Source organism: Cygnus olor, chromosome 1 (assembly GCF_009769625.2).
Source record: "Cygnus olor isolate bCygOlo1 chromosome 1, bCygOlo1.pri.v2, whole genome shotgun sequence".
Lineage (NCBI taxonomy): Eukaryota > Metazoa > Chordata > Aves > Anseriformes > Anatidae > Cygnus > Cygnus olor.
Window position 1 is genome coordinate 80,161,931 of NC_049169.1, and position 16,438 is coordinate 80,178,368.

Here is a 16,438-nt window from a genome sequence, read left to right on the forward strand (position 1 = left end):
AGGGCACTCAGTATAGGACCCACTTGGTCATTTGTATGTTTGCTAATGTTTCATACATTTTCATACGCTTGTTTGCAACTTTTGCAACTGAATATACTATTTTTAGTGTGTGTTTATGTCTGTTAGATACTAGGCTTTTTGTGTTGGTCACAAATATCTCATTCTGAGCAAAGTAACTGCTTGTGACTACACCTGTATAAATCTGGTTTTGTACCCTGCAGTGGGAAGCAAAAGTAGAACAAAGCTGTAGCCAGCTGATGAGAAGAGGAATTGTTATTTATATCTAAATTGAGCAAAAACGAAGCTCCACCCAAGTCAAATTTAAGCAATGCAAGCCTCAGACACAAGCTTATGAGAACAGGCCACAGGCTTTGTGTTGTGGTACAGGCAGTGGCAATAGTGAGTTTCACGGTTGCCAATGCTGGGCAATTACAGGGTGTTGGGTTTACACAGCCTAAAGTACTTTATGGTTTTCTGTGCTACTTAATGAACACACAAAAAGACACTTAGAAAACTGCTAAGCACAGTTGAGCCTTAGCATTGTAGCTATCGCTAGGTGGTGCTGGTGCGCATAACTTTTCACCTGTGTCACTTTTGATTCTTGAGAAGGCTTGCTACAGTGTTGGTGTCTTCAGGTTCTGTACCATTTTGGGTGTAATAAAAGCTAGGAAGAATTGTTGTGTGAAGCACAGGATAGCTTCCTCCGGAGCTCAGAGCTGGTTTCTGTTTAAAATGGAACCTGTAGTCAGAGATGCTTCTTGAAAACTAAACACAGGGCTGAGGTCCTCGGCAATCTTGCAAACTTCTGGAGTGTCAAAAATCCAAAGGAAAAAATATATATGAAAACAAATACAATTTCACTTGAAATATATTTAGGTTCATATTCATTGCATTGTCCTTCACGGTGAGAACAATGCAGCTTGACTTTGAAAGCCTTGAAACGTTTTAGGCTGGAGAAGGGGTGGCAATGGATTAGGGGGAAAAAAAGTTGGGATTTTCAATCAGGCCAAGGCCTCCCTGCTTCTGCTCACACAAGTTTGCATGTTCATATGCAAACTCCACTAATGGTAGAGTGAATATAATCTGTTAATGCAGAAGCTGTCTGCGAACGTCTGTCTTTACTAGTATGCTTTTGAAATAGTTTCCGATGTTTTGGAAAACACTACAATACTTTCATGGTACTAGCCATTTCAGTCACAAACAAAAATAAATTATTTTTAAAAAGGGGAGCATATTACAGAATTCTTATAGGTCAATTTTTTTTTTTTTTTTTTTTTTTTTTTTTTTTTTTTGTGGATCAGTGTAATTTTAGAATGAGCAAGAGAAATTGGTATAGTTGATAAAACATCCAAAGTTTTCAGATTTAAGTATAACTGAACAGCCTTGGCAAAAATGTATGGAGATTCAAACTTTATGAAAGAACACTATGGGCAGAAAGCTTGCAGATTATTAAAAATGTCTGAAATATATTTTGCTCTGTAAATCTTGCACCTGTGAAATTTTGTTTGGATAAATTATTCTGAGCAAGAGACCAAAAGGAAGTAGCCAAATGACAGTAATTTGGTAAGGGAATGAGAATGTATTGCAGCCAAAAGGATGTGGGTGGAGTTTTAAAAATCTTTTGAATGTGTAACAATCTTGTTAGACTTGCCTATAAACATACATAATTCTTGAAACACCTGTTAGGTTTAAACAATTTAATGAAATCCTCTAGGACTGATATTTTTCAAATAGCAAATAATCTGTGCTGGCTGCTGCTGCTATGAAATTTTATTTCATTAGTTTTTAACTTAGCAATGTAGTTAAAAATTTCAGAACTAGTACCACAAACTTGTACACTTGATTTTTGACTTAATGAGTGAAGAAAGGAAGAAGAGCTTCCAAAAATGACCCCAATGTGTAAAAAATCTGAAACAAATTAAAGTGGGTGCTTTTTTGTCTTTTTTTTTTTAGGTAAAGTACACTTCTCTTAGCACAATGAAGAACAATCTAGAAAAAGATGCTTGTATTAACTTTTTCTGTCATAGAATATTATACAATCAGTTAATATAATGATTGGATCTGAGTCTACAATAGGGAAGTATTTCCAAAGCTTCCTTTAATGAAAATAATTCTTTTCTATGTAGGAAGATATTTTTTGTTGACACAATCCAGTTCAGTTAAAATGAAGAGACCATAAAATGCCAAATTTAATCTGATTTTGAAATATGGAAAAACACTCTAGTATAGGAGTATTGTTTTCATAAATCAGTGGATTGAATAATGTACATTGAGTTGTAGGCATAACAATATTCTAGAGGAAGTATGTACCTTGAATTAAACCATAAATCCATGGGTCAAGTCCCAGAGCCTATCATTATGTTGTTAAATGTAAAATGAGGTGAATTAATACTTGATTATTTTGGAGGTTCAGGAGATGAATTAAAAAAAAAAAATAATTAAAAAAAATCCCTTATTCTATACAAACTACTTCATGCTGTATGGATTTTAAAAAGGGACAATGCACCATTCCTGAAACGTAATAGATTAAGTCCTTTAACAACCATCTAAGCCATCAAAGATGTAGAAGATCAAGGCTTGAATCCCTGCTTTTGAATGGGATGGAGAATTTTAGTGTTTTGTCCTGCATTTCAGAATAAGTTCATAACTATTGAGATGGTCGTCCTGATGTCATCTTTCAAGTGTGAGCTGTTCCACTTCATGCAAGTTTTAAAATATTACTGAGCACATTTTTTAATAGCCCAAGGTTACTACACTAATCTGAGAGATGGCCCGCCTGTGCTCAAAGTTCAGCTACAGTGAGGATAATGTTTGATATATACATGAAATAGAACAGGATTTACAAGTAACTGCATGAAATGTTTTCCATTTTACAATGTCATATGCCAGAGTGTCCAGACATGCTGTGGATTCCCTGTTCTTAAAAATATTCCAAGACAAACTTTACACAGCCTTGAGCAACCTCAGCTAGTTGCATGACTTGCTGTGAGCAGAGGGTTGGACCAGAAGGTCAGTTTTTTCTAACCTAAAGTATTCTATGTCTCTGTGATACCTGTTGCTTGGATACTTTTCTAGGATCTAGAAAAAAAAATAGGCTTGTATATAGCTAAATGAGGACAGTAGTGCAAATGTATTTTATTTCGTATTTTGTCCACATTGCGAGCCACTGTGCAAAACAGAAATAACAGTTAAGTATAGAAACATTACTTTTTTCTGCAATAAAATGAAGTAACAACTCGCATATTTTGGCAAACATCTGCAGGCAAATGTGCACCTACACACCTAATACCTTGGCTCTTGGCTCACCATGGTTTTGGGTTGCTGTTCAAAGAAGGCTGGTCAAAATTAGCTGCTTCAGGTCCATGTTTGCTGTCTTGAAAGCTCTCACCTGGGTTGAGAAGGGGGATTTGTTGCCCTCTATTAGGAGCTGGACGCCCCTGTTCCCTAGATAATGCGAGTATGCTTTCCTTCTTCTTGCATGGGAATGAGCCTTTAGTCTCCTTCAAAACTAATACTACTCCTGTGTTGTTTGTGTATGTAGAATAAGCAATGTTGTCCTCTTGTTGGAACCTGAATCTGGGATTTACACACAAGGTTGTGGGAGACCTCTGGTGGGTAAAGGGCCACCCTCAAACCCATGGGTTTTCATGGGCTGCATAGCCTTCTAGTTCTTTCACCTGCCTCCTTCCCCTCAGACTTGCTCAAGAGACTTATGTAGCCTTTAACACTAATGGCCACTTACTGTGTTATAGTATAACATAGAGAAGGCATGTCATAAAGAACTGTAAAGACATTTTACAGTGTATGCATTCTTTTTATAGGGGAATACTCCACTTATACATTCAGTTGAATGAAATTCAGGTAGTAATTAAAAGTGTTTAACCCACATAAAGAATTTTATGTGGGCTATACAATTAATTTTATTACAGAAATTGCATTTAACTTAACAACTGATGACCTTATCTTAATGCACTAATGTATTTTTCATTAAAATGAAACATCCTGTTAGCCAGGCAATAACTAGAAAGAAAAGAAGAGATGGAAAAGGTCCACACTATACCTTGTACAACATCTGTCTTCAAGAAGGACAAAAAAAAAATAGCCAGTAATGCAGCATTTTTCAATTTATTACTGTGTCAGATCGGAAAGTTTAAACTGTAATTAAATGGATGGGAACTACTAATACACTGTCATTTTACAACCTGGATGGCTTCTACTGCTGAGCTGTCCTACCTCCTTCAGTAAATTACAGCTGTTGCTTGGTCTTTTATGCAAGCTTTTTACGTGTGGGAAATATTAATCATCAAGGAAGACTACTGAATACATTTCCAGACATCAGAACAGCCAATATTTCTCCTGTCAAATCTAGCTTACAACTGTTTGCTACAATGCAATATGTTTTTAGGGGCTTCTTGTATTTATGTTGTATGCTGATAACTTCATCTGCAAGACTTGCAATGTTATCTAAGGGAAATTAAGTGATGACTGTGGAAGAGTGAATATGTGGATGATGCTGACTTTGCTGTCATGAGATGGTTTCTGAAGTACAGAAAACAGAGGTGCTATGCTATAAGTGTTTTTAGGAGCAAATAATATTTCTAGTGATGCTACTAGTAGAAAGGGAATAATTTCATATGTAAAACATGAATGTTATTCATGGATTGAATACAGAACCTTATTCAATCAAGGACTTGTACTAGTGGGTAGTATACAAGCATGGGCTCATGGGTGTAAGACTACCTTTCTTTTTTGTCTCAGAAATACAATTGTTAAGCTGTTTCTGACAGGAGTTCAAAGTACTTCTTTGTTTTGTCATGCTTTAGATGCCAAGTTGTAGACTGGTCTGGTTGGATGGTGCAGCTTACTGCTTCAGCAGGAATTTCCTAAGGCTTGTTCATTCCTAGTCGATGTGGAGAAATATTTTGGATGAGCTTGTGATTCTTAGGAATATTAACACATTAGGGATTTGTTCATTTATTTCCATAAAACTGGAGATATTAAGATGTTCAAGCAATGAACAACTGTTTCTCCTGTTTTGGATGAAGAGTCCACTTACTCCTGTTGGAGAAAGAATTAGGCAACAGAGAATTTTTCTAGGTATTGTCTCATAGAAGTGGCCTCATTGACTTTTTTTTTTTGTGGTGTGCAAACACATTTTTTGTTTTCCTCAGCCAACTTTTGATGTCTCACTCACAGTAAGCATAGCTTACAATGATCATTGTCAGGATGGCAGAAACAGGTTAAAGTGAGACAGATAACCATGCTGTGTTGGTCTGATTTCTGAGGCAAGAAGGTGTTTCTCGAGATTGTCTAGTCCAAGCCCACGCTCAGAGCCAGGGTTGCCAGGGCTGTGTCCAGCTGGGTTTTGAATATCAGCAAGGATGGAGACTCTGCAGCCCCTGTGATAGTGTCTGGCCAAATGCACAGTATAAAAATGCTTTCTTATTTTTAGGTGGAATTTCCTTTATTTCATTTTCTGCCTGTTGCTTCTTGTCCTGTCACTTGGCACCCCTGAAAAGAGTTTGACTCCCTTTTCTTTACTCTCAGGTATTTATTATGGGTGGATAAGATGCCCCTGGGACTTCTCAGTTCCAGGCTGTACAGTCCCCAGCTCTCAGCCAGAAAGATGTTTCAGTCCTTTAATCATCTTTGTGGCCCTTTCCTGGTCTCGTCCCAGTATGTTCCTGTTTCTCTTTGTACTGGGGAGCACAGCACTCCAGATGCTCCTCACTGGAGCTGAGCAGAAGGGAAGGATCACCTCCCTTGACCTGATGGCTATGCTCTGCTTAATGCGGCCCCAAGGAATCAGCCCCAAGGAATGTTTGGCATTCTTTGCTGCAAAGGAGTATTCCTGGCTTATGGTCAGCCTGGTGCCACCAGGAGCCCCAGGGCCTTCTCTGCACATCTGCTTTCCAGCTGGTTGGCCCCCAGCCTGTGCAGGTACATGGGGCTTTATTCCTCCACAAGTGCAGGCTTTGCACTCCTTGTTGTTGAACTTGATAAGGTTTGCATCGCCCGACTTCTTTAGCCTTTAGTTATGCATCAGCTGCTCTTCTTCTTTAGCCTTTAGTTGTGCATCAACTGCTCTCTCCAGCTTTGTGTGATCTGCAAAAATGCCACACTTTGTGAGTAAAGATTAAACTTCTGTCTATTGCAGAAGTAACAAACACAACCAATGAAGCAATGTTGAGGCTGAGACTGCTGAGTGCTGACCAGCTCTTTTTTTTTTTTTTAATTTTATTTTTTGTTGTTGTTGTTGTTTGGATGCTAATATAAGCTTTTTCCCCTTTTTAGGTAGGCATTTTGCCATAAAAATGGCTAAGGTTGTCTTGTTGGATACCCTTTGCTGCTTATTTGCTGAGCCATGTCCTGTGGAAGATGACAAGAAAACTGAAGTGACTGTATTAGCGAAGCTGTTTGGCAGATATGGTAATTCATTGACAACATTCACACTTTGAGATCAGATTTTGCACTTTGATATTTATTATTATTAGTGTTATTTTGTTTAGCTTTGTATTTTTAAATGGCTTTTTAAGGTAACTGCAACATACATGTATAACGAGGGGGATATACTTACAATTCCAGCAAGACAGCAGAAGGCAGAAAGACTTGCTGATGATACTACAGTGGTTTACATCCTACTTTTGTTAAGAAATAGATTGATACCCTTCAAGGAACTTTATTTTTCTTGTTGGGGGTGAATTGGAACATAGACAAGCTTCTGGCTTTTGTGAATTTTAGCACCATCCAAGGAAATACACCAAGCTGTAGGGAACTAGGTCCCCCCAGTAAATACAAAATAACAATTAGTATTAAAGTTCTAGCAATTATTATTTTCACTTGTGAGTGGGCAAATGAAATGGCAGTTGTAAAATATTTATATATATAAATATATTTAATTTTCAGTCTTTAACAGTATTACTGAGGATTTAGAAATTTTTTCCTGCCAGCACCTCTGTCTGCACGTGACTTGCTGGTGTTGGTGGTGTTCCTGGGGTACAGAAAGGTCACTCGTGAGGGGTTAATCAAGGTTTGCAAAATGTCTTACTCATGAATGTGTAACCTCAAGCAGGCCCGCAAACTGGAGCAGAACCATAAGTTAGCTTCTTGTGTCTTATGGATACAACACTGAGGATGCCTTAACTGTAAAAGACCTGTTGTGCTGGAAGGAGTCTGTTCAGGTATCTGCTGTGAGACACTGTGATAGGGATGTACCGGCTGAGGTAGCAGATGACAAAGTGTAAGGGCTAAAAGTAAATGGATGGTAGCATGAGGGTTCATGCTGCAGTGAACGAGGCTTGTGAAGCTCGGAGATGTCACAGAGGGATGGGTTATTTCTGGATGTGGCCCCAGGAGCATTCCACCAGATTGGGAGGGTCATCGCTGGAGGCTTAGCAGCCTCAGAGCCCAACACATGGCAGATGCTTAGAAGAGGCACTCAGTACTTGAGATGGGGCAGAAATTACTTTGGTGGGAAATCTGTGTAGCTCTGCAATACTCCACCTGCTGCTGGCTGGGAGGGAAGTAGGTACTGAGGCAATCAGAGTTTCTGCTCTTTGATACATCTCAAGTTTATTTGTTGGCTTCTCACTGAGATCCAGTGAAGTTAGACATATTATTTTAAAGGCCCTTTTAGGTACTTGAATCTCTTTGACTCTTCCCTGGAAGGAACTAAAAGTGATCTCACATGAGCTTTCATCAAGGTGCATGTCATTGCCCACAGGAACAAGGGTCTGTTTCTAAAACACTTTAAGTGTCCCTAGCTGAGCAAATGCTTTTGGTCCATCGTGGAGCAAAGGTCAACAGCTGAGCTTAGGGATTTAAACTGGCCTGCGTGACTTTGCCATCAGGTGGAGTAGAAGCATGCAGGCTGTCAAGGGCAGACAAGATGCAGATGAGGAAACTTTCTTCACTGCTTCTCCTAGTCTTCAGCATATCCCTCCCTGTGAGCATAGCTGTCAGAAGCACATGCTAATCCAGCACTTTCATTTACATATCCAGCATGCTAGCCAAACATTTGAAGTTCAGAGGTCAGGAACTTAAATGTGGCTCATCTGTCCAGAACAACTGGGCTGATATATAAAAATAACTTGGAGGAAAGAGAACAAAAGGTATGAACAGCTTGTTAATTAAGACTGATATTTGTACTGTATTGATGAGAATTATGAAGTTGACTTCACCTGAAATGTTAATGTGAAGCAAAACTTGATCAAAGTTACCAAATATAATTCCTGTATTTTGTTAATCACTTTTTGCTGTATACTTCGGGGTTATTTTTAGCAACTTAAGTACCTATGAAAAAGTAAGCGTGATTGAGCATCAACCAATGTTAACTGTTGCTGGAAGAGATGATGCAACAGGTTATGCAGGAATGGCTGCTCTTTGTTTCCTTTTACAATAAAGAAACTATTTAAAAGAAAGCTGTACCAGCCAGACCTGACAATGTTGATTGCTAGACTGTAACTATAGAGGGAGCCTGTACTCTGTCTAGGGAAACATACCCTGTTGCTTACTGAATCGAGAAGAAATGTGTGTACTTGCACTGGCATGACAACCCAAACCCCCAGGGTGACATCCAAACTTATGTAATTGCAAGACCTAGATGACATTAGTCATTCAACCACAAATTGAGTTTCAAGCTAAAGAAGTATTTGTCTTTCTTTCAGCAAATACACCATTCTTGAATACATAATCATTTCAAATGTTTGCTGGGCTTTGGGAGAAAAGGTGAGCACAATGTAGAAGAAAGAATGTACTGAGGATTAAAAAAAGCCTGCCTGACAATTCACTATTTGCTTTTACTGAATAAACAACTTTTCATGATTTTTAAAAATAATTTTATTTTTCCTTTGAATGCTCAACTCCTTTAATATTTTTTTTGTGCTTACTAGCTTAGAATTCCCACATTGAATTTGCAAGAAAGAACATAATTTTAATATTTAGCTTGAATTTAGGCATTAAAGAAATTAAACAGTGCAAATCATCAAGAAACTGTTGGCAGTAAGGAAGTAGACCTTCATCTGTATGCTGTTTGCATTACATGTAAAGATGCTTCTTTTAAAAGAGCAGTGACCCTGTCATACAAAGCCTGCCTGCCTCAGCCTGGGGTCATATAACTGAAGGTGAGAGAAGCAGGTGAATAAGATGAAGAGCATATGAAGCTTGAAATACATTCTTACACTGGAGGATTCAGAGCCTTGTTAAACATCCATAGAGGATGGAGAGTTATTGAGGAAGGATGCTTTGGGTTTGAATAGAAGTATTCAACTTAAGTTGTGGTGAAACAGTAGCTGGCAGGCAAAACTGTTCTGAAGATGACACAAGCCTGCCTGTTCCCCCTGAAAAGGCATCAAGCTCTTCCAGTTGAGAAAGCTCCCTTTTTTATCATACAGATAATGCTTTCACATTCAGCATGTTTTCTCAACTCTGCAGATAAATTTAGAAATTTGGAGACAAAGCTACCACTGATGTCAGAATAATAACAACAATTTGAGGAGGAATGTTGTCCAGACTTGAAACTCTTCAACAGCCTCTAATTAGGGCTTCATTTCCTGAAGCATCGAGGTTCATTGGCCGTTCTCTTAATTTCTCTGTAATGGGTAGAGATTATATTCATATTTGCTGTAAAGATGCCAACTTTGAGTAACAAACTAATGAAGTAAGGAATTAATGGTCAGTGATGCCTCTACAATAGCACTTCCCATAACCCTGCACAAACTCGGGACTTCATTGTCAATTTTTTCAAATTGAAGTAATGTGCAGTAACTATGAGATTCTCGTTCCATTTAGAGACTTTAAATTTCTTAACTTTCATTTTTCCTTTAAGTGGTATGTTTCATTATATATACCAAATTGATTTTACATAATACCAATATCCATCCAAAAGTACAATTTGATTATTAAAAACTTATAAGTAAACTAAACAAAGCACCTGATTTTATTATCTTTTCAGTCAACTACCTGTCATGATGGCCGTCCTTTATTTTCAAGTTCCTGAAATGGTTATTGTTACAAGCAAGCTGTTGTACTTCTGGTGGTTTGAGGCTTGTTCTGATTAAATTTGTACATCATACAGACTGCATATATTGGAGATATCTTGAAGATTCCCACAATCTTCTGTCTTTAAAGTGGAAAATGCTTTTTAAATAAATTCTACAGTTTTGCATAAATCTCTGGAAAACAGCAATTCAGTGAATGTGAGGTCTGTTGGCTTTGCATATAGGTCTAGGCTTCCTGGGAAGTTTCATGAAACATTGTAGGGTTCTGTGAAACTTCCATTAACCCAACCAAAGGTATTAACTTAAACTTTATGTACCAAAGGCATCTGGGGATAAGTCTCTGAATCTTGGAGAGACAGTTGTTGGCAGATAAAGCTAATGAGCAAGCTTTTTATTAAGAGGGAAAGTGTAGTAATGCATCTTGTGTTTTAGTCCCTTAATAAAACAGTTAGACCCTTGCTGTCCCTTGCTCAAAATCTTATTTGGTAGGTGTAGAGATCACAAGAAGGTTATAGGAAAAAAAAAAAAAGTTGTTGTTATAAGTGGAATGCTCCATGGGAGAGGTGTTTTGAATATAGATATTTGGAAGACAGGGGACGTACTCTGAAACAAGTTAATTTAAATGTACGGTTTCTGTTGAAAAGAGGAGTGGGGTTGAAATCAGCATACCTATTCAACATACAAAAATTAAATTACAGGTGGTGTTACATGCCGATTCAAGTCCATACGTTAAAATAATTTGGGGGAGGAACTGAGACTCTTTCAATATTCTTTTCAAAAGGGATGACACTGCTGTAGCTCAAAGGATAATTAAAGTCTTGAGGCAGGAAGCAGCTAAAACGTGTGGTGCATTTTTGTTCTCCTGCTGATACACGTGTAAATTTCATTTAAATTTCTCAAAGTTACACAGTAAAGTCTCTCACTAGTAAGACAAAACAAATGTTCTACCTTGTAACTTCTTGTCAGGCTATAGTGATTTTTCCAAAAGATTTATTATATAAAACATTAAAATCTACATGTGCTATGTTGTTGTATGACTTAATAAAAGTCACTTCGTGCTTAACGAGAATGAAGCTTAACACTTTTTGAAATAAAGCAGAATAACAAACATCAGTTATGTAGGGCTTCATCACTTTGCTGCACAAGTTCTAAGCAGGATTATTCCTGGAGAGGAACAGGTTTTTACTGCCTATTTTTCAATCAAAAAGGAATCTAATTGTCATAATAGATTAAATGTTAATCAATTAAGGGGATCTGCCTGAGCCTGTTAATATCCAGTATCTTCACTCTTATTCTCTGTGTGGTCTGCCATTCTAGTGAGAATAAACTTGGATTTTTAATTTTTTTTTTCAGTTTACTGTACAGTGTAGTTGAAGATCATGGCGAGTTAAGATCCCAAATGTCCCTGGAAGGAAAAATTATTAAAATATCAATGCGTTAGTCAACTCTAGTGTGAGATTTCCAACAGTCTAAGAAGAAGAAAGGTCCTTTGGGAGAGAAAACCGTGAAATAGATGTTTTGTGTGTGCCACTTTACTAGGTCTTTGTTTAGCTGGAATAAATCTATATGAAATGGCATCATTTAAAGGACTACATAATCTGGGGGAGTTGATGATGAATTTTTAATTCAAGAGACTGTCTTTTTACAAAATAAGCCTCATGATCTAAGATGTAATAACTACAAATTGCTTGTTTTAAATGCCATGTCTATGGCTTCATTATTTTTTTGCACATTAAATAATGATTTTAATAAAAGTCTAGCATTCATGTTCTGTTCTCAAAGCTATTACCTCTCAGCTACTGGCATATACCTCTTTGTCTAGAGGGCAAAGTGAACAACATCTCATATTTTTCTTAGGCACTATATGAAAGCATTAATTTCTTTCTGGTGCTTTGATGGAATTCCAGTGCTGTGGGGCAAGTTAATGCAAAATGATCACATTTTCACTCATAATCAATATAGCTGTGTGACAGTAGGCATCTATTTTTCATTTCAACATTCAGTAAAGCTGAATGATGTGTGAATTTTCTGCAAAAGGATCCTTTTGAAAAGCAGAGATGGAAATAGCATTTTTAGCAGGAGGCTGAGTCACTTGGTTATTACTGCAGTTGCCTCCCAGCAAAGAAAGCTCTTAATGTGTTTTGTTACACACACCTTTTCTCTTATCATTTTCTCTTATCACTTACCTGTCACATTTGAATAATTCAAATACTTGTTATTTTACTTAAGAAAAGAAAAACAACTAGCTATCAACTTCTTGTTAGGTTTCTGGTGTAGTTATTTTCTCCATTTCTGTTGCTTTGTTTGCTCTTTGGCTTCTTGTATCTGTGTGACATTAGCAAAAGATGCTCAGGATACATGCATGCCTTGCTCATTATTGAAAGGAGAATGAATGATGGAATGAAAGAAAAAATGTTTTTAAGATAGAAATTTAAGTAAAAATTTGCCTTCGTGATTCTAAAGTTTTTAAATGTCCAAACATAGGAATGTATTTGCATATTAATACAGAAAATAGGGAAACCTCTACTGGATACATGCTGTAATCTTTTCTGTCGTTCCACAGACCAAAAAATAAAATAAAAAATAAATAAAAAAAAACCTTGATAATTGCATTATCAAGTACTGTAATTTTGATAAAGAAAAACTAACTTTAGTTTACTCTTAGTTTGAATACTGCTCCAAAGATTCTTAGAGGTAAGGAAAAAATGAATGAACAAACAGCCCCACCACCCGCTAGAAAAAGCCATAATTCAAACTGTAGACTGCTATCATGCATTTTGAAACTTAGGCACCAGGGCATTTGAGAAACTATCTTGAAAAAGTTAATAGTATTATGTTTGAAAGATAAAAACAAGAAAAAATAAATAAAATTGTTCCTGTCCCTCAACCCCAGTTACGAATGTTTATTGGGAATGCAGTAGATGATTCTTATTATCATGTGGTCAAGAATATGTTAATATATGGTTTTATAATCCCTCAGGAAAGCAAACAGAGAAAGCATCTCTTTCTGAAGAGATGAAGAATAGATGTTAGCTCTTTGAGGGGATAGAAATAATTTTCAGTAAGTTAAATTACAGATGTTTAAAATTTCACTTATAGATTTAAAATTAAGGCAGTCAGCAATAAAGCTTCTGTTCCTATACTGGTTGGATGATCTTTCTGCAAATAACCGAATATGAATGGCAAACTGATCTGCTGAAATTCTGCTATCATACGTAACAGGAGACAGGTGAACAGAAAATTAAGTTTAAAAGTGAAACAGGTTTTGGTTTTATATAGAGAGGCACATACATCATTTGCCGTGGATGTAGAATTTCAACATCAATATTAATTCAACTGCACTGATATGACAGCTCACCAAGAAAACTGTTTCTTGAACTTGTGTTTTAGCCTTTTTTGACAGCAGTGATGCTTATTAAAGCTTTTTTTTTTTTTTTGAGTAATCGCTTTTTTTTTTAAAGTAACATGATAAACTGATAAATGATCACGGGAAGTTCTGCACCAACATGCGAAAGAACTTCTTCACGGTGAGGGTGACGGAGCACTGGAACAGGCTGCCCAGGGAGGTTGTAGAGTCGTCTCCTCTGGAGACATTGAAGGCCCGTCTGGATGCCTACCTGGGCAACCTGCTCTAGGGAGCCTGCTTTAGCAGAGGGGTTGGACCCGATGATCTCTTGAGGTCCCTTCCACCCCCTACAATTCTCTGATTCTGTGAACTGTCAAATTATTTTAATGGGAGATAACTGAGTTTTCAATAAAGATTTGTGAATGAAAAATATTGACCTAAATCTAAGATATCAAATAACAGCAGATCAGAAATCATGTGACTGTCCTCTACTGATGAGGACATAGTGAAATGCATTACAGAAGATTAACTTTGAAGTTGTATTTCTGTCAAGAGAGTGCAAAAAATCTCAGTGTTCTTCTTTCTTCACAGCATTGGTGTATAAGATAATTCTAAAACATAGGGTTTTGCAAAGGTGTGTGAGGCAGGGAGATGAGTGAAAAGAAAAACAAGGCAAAAACAGAAAAGTTTTGCTCATTGGAAAAAAAATGGCATTCTGAGAAAAGTAGCTTACCACTCATGCACATGAAAAGCAGATAGAGACCCCTCTGACTTGCTATATAAGACTGGGACCTTGCACTTCGCTTGCACATTGATTGATATCCTTTTGCACAGCTGGAGCTGTCTGTTAGGTTGCTTCCCCTTCCATTACCTGGAATGCTGAGCAGGTTTTATGGATTGTCCCAAATACGCATCAGATCAGTCTTGAAATAATGCATGCGATATTTTTGCCTTGCAGAAGTGCCACATGATATCTTAGTTATGTGAACTTGTTTTGCAAGGAGGGTACCAGATGAACTGAGAGGAGTCTGACAGGTACAGAAAGATGCGTTGCTCTACCAGTGGGCTGGCAGATGCATTCATGTGAAGAAGCAGGGTTTGTAAATTCTGCCCATTCTTCAGAATGCTGCCACGTGCCAAAACAGCATGACCCTCCTGTTATCTGGACTGCATGTCAGCCAGCTGTCTACTCTTCTGGTCTCTCTCTTTGCCAGAATAATGGAGTGGCTCCTTTTGAGGCCAGAGAAAGAGAGGTCTTAAAAACTGATTTTCTTTTTTATTTTTTTGTCAGAATATTGATGATTTTCTGGACTGTCTTATAACATGCCCTTCGTTTGCTTCATTTGACTAGTAAAGAATCAATGTGACAAGCTTTCAGGCTCATCAGATATTACAGATTAGGCACCCTCTAATTTAAAAATAATAATAAAACCTTGACAGCAAGATGTGGAAGTTTTTTTTTTTTTTTTTTTTTTTTTTTTTTCTTCAGTGGTATCTGGAGGTCTAGCACTCTTATCAAATACATAAGACCACTGATACGTCATCCTGAAGATAATTGTTCTTTGGGTGTGCTCTCTGAGTATGCCTAAACCTTTCAACAGCTGATAGACACATCCAGCTCATGCTAACTACATTTTGAAGAATATTGGATTATCTGGTTGTTAAAGGTTGCTTTCCCTGTTCTCAACTACATTCATATTTTTAGTAGTTACCTAAATTAAGGAGCCAAAATATTTTCCTTCCAGAAAAGGAGCTGAAACAGTATACACTGGATTTTCTGGCAATTTAATTTTTTGTTTCTGCAAGTAGCATACAGAAAACTTCCAGCTGTATCTTCTCCAGTGTCCACTGTGGTTCATCTTTTCTAGAACCTACAGAACTGAAACACCAGTTATGAATCTACTGGGAGGAAATCTGGGTTGGTGAAAGAGGCTGACATTAAAAGCATGTTTTGAGCAATCATACAGCATCAGCAGAGGCAAGATGCTAAGGTAACCAAAGACGATGTTATCCATGGGAAAACATTGGACAACTCTCCTTTTACTATGAGCTGGGTGCTGCCTTTGGGGTTTGGATTTGTTTGTCATTTTAGTGCAGGTGTTGTGAACTGCAGCTCACCATGGAGTCTTCTGGTTTGGGCTGTGTTTCTGGTTTTTGGGTGTTTTTTAAAGCAGAACAGCCTTCCCCCTCATCCCCCTTCCTGGGAAGAGAAAAGGATTGTAGGAAGAGATCTCTACTGAAGATTTCATTCCATCACTGAGCTGGATACCTTCTTAACAGGATGAATGGTTCTGTTTTGTCTTGTCTTAATAGTTTGGTTGCAAGTGTGGAAATTTTCTCTTTATTGTAAGGAATCTGTAGCCATTCCCTCCAAGTTAAGTGATCTCTGGGAAAAATGGAACAATCATTTAGGTTATTTAAAAAGTTATACCCGAGAAAATATATTGGTTCATACAGACTGCAGAATTCCTGCTCTTCTGCATTAAAAAGCAACCTTCTTTTGTACTATTCGATAATCATAGTATGGGAATGCTGCATGTGGAACTTACACCAAGTCAGATGTATTATTTGATCTCTTTGTACACCACCTTCTATACCTGTTTTGGTCTGATTAGGCTTACAAAAATTATAATACAGTCTCTCATGGTGATGTGATGTAAAGGGTTATGAGAATAATTTGGAGAGCAACTGAAGATGCACATCGTGGTTGAAAGTTACATTTTTCTGGCTGGACAGCTTTTTGTTCCACAGAAAACCTAACTTCCTAACAGCCAGCCTTAGAAAGAAGCCAGTGTTTTCTGTCTAGGATTAGAAGAAGAAAAAGTCCCTTGATCAGTTATACTTCTGTTCCTCCAAAAATGCTTTGCAGCACAAGTAAACAGGTGCATTATATATTCCCAGCATTTTGTTTGTGCTGTGAAGAAGCTCCTGTATTTCTGGTGTAACTGGAATGCTCTGCTAATCTACGTATGTAGAAAATAAGATCATGTGGAACTGCTGGCTAATATTTGCAGAATGACTAGGTGCAGCTGAATATTGTGTGTCCCTCCACTTATGTGTGTAGGAGCTCTGTAAGTGCTCCCATTCAATATGG

The 16,438-nt window shown here is 37.5% G+C and overlaps 1 protein-coding gene and 1 long non-coding RNA gene across 2 annotated transcripts in view; both read left to right on the forward strand.

Moving 5' to 3' along the window:
- The window catches only part of ROBO2 (roundabout guidance receptor 2), a 1,087,423-nt gene that overhangs the window by 59,806 nt on the left and 1,011,179 nt on the right, over positions 1-16,438 (forward strand).
- Positions 1-16,438, forward strand: part of LOC121074372 — a 59,498-nt gene that overhangs the window by 34,692 nt on the left and 8,368 nt on the right. The gene's annotated exons all lie outside the window — the stretch shown is intronic.